This window comes from Tupaia chinensis, unplaced genomic scaffold (assembly GCF_000334495.1).
Source record: "Tupaia chinensis unplaced genomic scaffold, TupChi_1.0 Scaffold000303_1, whole genome shotgun sequence".
Taxonomy (NCBI): Eukaryota; Metazoa; Chordata; class Mammalia; order Scandentia; family Tupaiidae; genus Tupaia; species Tupaia belangeri.
Genome location: NW_006159793.1, coordinates 406,355 through 410,757, shown reverse-complemented (window position 1 = coordinate 410,757; position 4,403 = coordinate 406,355).

Here is a 4,403-nt window from a genome sequence, read left to right as displayed (position 1 = left end):
GCAAGACAGACTAGCCCCAACTGCTTTCTCCTAGAGCAACCAGAGAAACCAGGAGAGCAATGACAAGAACTGACTCCCTGTCACATTCAATGTCATATCTGGGCACACATTTCCACTTCAGAGAAATGAGAACTCATTGGGTTAGAGGAAAGGGGCAAATGTCATATAGTATGTAATACAACTCAGGATCAGAAGCAGTGTAGAGGGAGTTAACTGTAGGATATTACGGGCACTCAGAGGAGGAAAGTATGCAGACATGGAAGCGAGGGCATCCGATAGGGCTCCCTCTAAGGTAGTGATATCTAAGCTGAGTCCTGAAGGAGAAATATACTTGATTCTAACTGCAGATCAGCAGGTTGGTGTTGACAGACAGCACATGTGTCAAGCAAAGTTCCCATGGGTGGAGAGGGCATGGCATTTTCCGAGAACAGCAGCTAGTTCAGCAATGCTGGAGGAGAGTCAGGAAAGTAGGGAGGGGAAGTGAGAGAAGAAGCTGGATAGGAGAGAGAGAGAGAGAGTCTCTGAGAGACAGACCCTGGAGGGGTTTTCCCTTCACCCCGAGGGCGAGGAGAAGCCATCGAGGGCAAGAAAGAGTTTTGTGCTTGGAAAGATGGTTCTGGAAGCAGCATGAGACTGGACCCCAGGGCAGCAGGAGGGAAGGTGGGAGACCCTTTAGGATCTGGTTACTGCAACAGTGCACTCCAGCCTTTATTCAGACTTACCAGTTTCCCAACTCAAGTCTCTCTGATCCAAGATCCAGCTCAGCTACCTACCACTTTGCTTTTGGTTATCTCATTTCCCTGGCCATCTCTGGTCTGTGACAGTTTCTCAATATCCTTGTTTTTTATGACCATGAGAGTTTGGCTGCTTCTTCTTTTTTTCTTTTAGTTGCTCCTGTTGACATATGTGGACAAGGGGCAAAAGGAGGAATAAATTCAAGGGAATACTTTGTGTTCACCCAGGTGACTGTGGGGGTAAGGGATTGGGTTTTGGAGCTGGGCATCCTTTGGTTAGAATCTACTTATTACCAGCTGTGTGACCTTCCATAAATCGGTTAGCTTCTCTGAGCTGAGTGCTGCCAGCTTTATATCAGACAGCACAAGTAAAAGTGCCATGCACATGCAGTGCCTGGAGTAGAAGGCTTATGCCCCATGGCCTGATAAAGATTTGTACCTTCTCTTTCTCATAGACAAAGAAATGACTGAAGTAAGTCTATCTTTGGGAACTGAACCTTACCCGAGGAAGTAAGAAGCAAAATTCAGGACTCAAAACAAATGAGGCTGTTTTAAAAAGGAGTTAATAAAATGGTTTATGTTCTAAAAAAAAAAAGAAAGAAAGCCTTCTGTGACCCCACCCATCATCAGTTTATTTATTTTAAAATTAAACTTTAAACATTTTTCATATTAGGTCTTAGCTGCCACTTTGCAATTCAATCACGCTTTGTTTCTTTCTGGATGCAAGCCTGGGCGTCAGAAAGTGCAGCCAGACTTGGAGCTGTGGGGCACGACTCCGGTCCTGCTTGCAGGGACACTTGAGTCTGAATCCAGCCTCTGTCTCTTCCTTACTGAGTGGCTTGAGCATGCTGCTTCACCTCTTTAAGCCTCTTTATTCCTCTTCTTGGAGTTGAATTGAGATAACCTGTGAGGATGACCTGGCACTAGCACTGAATTTGTTGTAGCTGTTTAGTGGAGCAGATTTTTTTTTTTGAGAGGATTTTGCTATAGGGCATGTGCACTTGCCAGCAAGACAGGAAACAGAGAGACAGAAAGTAAGAAACCACCCCCCAGGGGTGATGGCAACTCCACAATCCCTTCTCCTCCATTCTCCTCTTGGGATGTTGGGCACACACACATGCACCCGAAGTGAGTTTAAGCCACTGGGTCTGGAACTCGAACTGCGGCCGACTACATGGGAGTCCAGCGACATAGCCATTACACCAACTGCTGATCCCTTAGTGGAGAAGAATTGTATACTCTTAGTAAGTACGTTTGGTTCTGGGCCCCACGTGGTAAGTGAGTCTGTTCAGGGTCCTCTTTGTCCCTGGGCCTTTACTCTGACAGCCTTGCTTCTTGGGTGGGACAGCATATCTTTCCCTGCGTGCACCTCCCTGCTCCCATAACCTGAGTCCATTATTTCAGAACTCAGGGTCACTAGAGGATCTGCTGCAAGTTCTGGCTCTGAAAACATGCAGGTGGTTCACATTCCTCTACGGGGTGTCTTCTCCCCAGAGAAACAGAGACAGGTGGCTGCTTAGAGGGCAGGGACTGGGCCCAGTTGTGGTGGGGCAGAGGTGGACCAAGAATAATATGCATGTTTGAGACTCCGTAATGGGGCTCAGTTTAGTCTCCCAGGAGACACAATGGGAGACAGATGGGAAGGAGGGAAGAATACTATGCTTTTGGAATTATTATTTTAAAAGTTTATTTATTTTTCCTTGAGCAAGAGTGAGAAAGAGGCAGAGACAGCTCCCTTAAGAAGATCTTGATGCTGCAATTCACCTCCAGCCTCAGCCAACCCTGGATCACAGGCACATGTGTGGCCACATACTCAGGGAGGTCTCTGGACACAAATTTAGACACTTCCTATGTGGGCCAGCCTACAGAGCCTTCTGTTTACTGCTGTGCCACCACTTCTCTCGCTCAAAACCATTTTAAAGGTGGGAACGCCAGCTCTGATTTGCAGTGCTGCCTTTGACTCATTGTCCAGGGAATCAAGATAGTTCAAGCGATGAGTCTTTTTGAGGGGAGCCTCCAGATTTTAGGTGTGGGGAGGATGTCTGAGACCACATGAGTAATACAACAGGGCTAATCTGTGGTTATCCCTCTTTGTGGGAAATCAGGAGTTCCAGCAGGGGGCAGTAATGTCTTTCATAAATGGTCATTACCAAAGACTGCACAGCTGTGTGATGTTTATAGACAAGATACGTTCTGAGAAATACATGGTTGGGTGGTTACGTCAGGGAGTGTACTTACACATCCTAGGTGGTACAGCCTGCTAAACACCAAGGTTGTGTCGTGAAGCTTATTATAGTCTTCTGGGGTCATTGTTGCTGGTATTTGTAGGTCTTTGTTGACCAAAACATCCATATGTAGCCCATGTCTATTTAATAGATCTGGATAAGCCTGAGCAGTGAAACTTCTCTCTCTCTCTTTTCTTACCATAACTCACAGTAAGAAATTTTACATTGTACCCCAGCACCCATATGCCCAAACATATACATATGTTTGATGAAACACCATTTATTCCTTTACAATGTGAAATATGCTCCGATATATTCTGTCCTCTCCTTTCCTCTCTGCTTCTCTCCTTTCTGCATTAAAAATAAAATTCTATTTTAGTCAAAAAATAACCAGCTCATGATTCGGTTAATGTATTTCTCAATTACTATCCTGTAGTTTGAAAAGTTGTGATATGGAGGGAGGTCTCTAAAAAAAGTACAGGAGGGCTCTGGCCTTTGTACTTTCTTATATATCACTTGATGGACAACTTTTTGAGACCAAAAATAAAAATAAAGGCTGATGTTGAATGTGTGCTATGTATTAGGCCCTGTGTCAAACCTCGGTGAGGATTCTGTAATGTAATCCAATAACATTTTCGGGCAGGTAATATTATTTTTACCTCCATCGAGGTTAGAGCATAGACATGGTTGATCTAAGTATACAAGGGGTTATGATGAGATTTTGAACCCAGGTCTCTCTGGTGCTGAAACTAGAGCACCGGGCTGTTACATTATGTTGTATAAAACCACATCAGGTAACACATCCTCTGGGAGAGATGTGTGATGTATGATCATTACAACTTAATTTTAGCACTCTCTCAGTTTGGTTGAAATCAGCACAGTGATTTTTTGGGGGGGTTGCAAATTTTTACCATTATCTATGAAGAAGATTTTTTAAAAAATAGAGTATCTCTTCTGTCTTTTATTTTAACCTTTCCGATCTAGAGTACCATATTTAAATGTGATATGGATGACTCCCAATATCTTTACGTTTTTTGCATGGGCCAAATTCTGTGTGAGAAGGTGACGTTTTTGTTCTTGAACTTTCTTAAAAACAACTTTTGATATTTGTCCATCTAGGGGTATACTGGACATCTGCTTCATAGTGTTGCCCATAGGAATTCCCTTGAATTCTCTAAACATTGTACCTGACAGCAGTGACGCTAGCTTGCATCTGCCTTCCTTCTCAGGAGAATGGCCATGGGCCAGGCTGAAATAACAGCTGCATGGTAATCCTGGTGACAAAATGGCTACTTATTCATAAAACAAAACTGACTTTTGTCTGTCCTAGAATGTGTAGCTGTGGGACTCTAGTGGGTGGAGAAAGGACAGCCAAACAGAGAAATGACTTGGAGAATTTGCATTGTTGGTTTTTTTAAAGTCCTAGGGATGGAGCCAGCAGGTG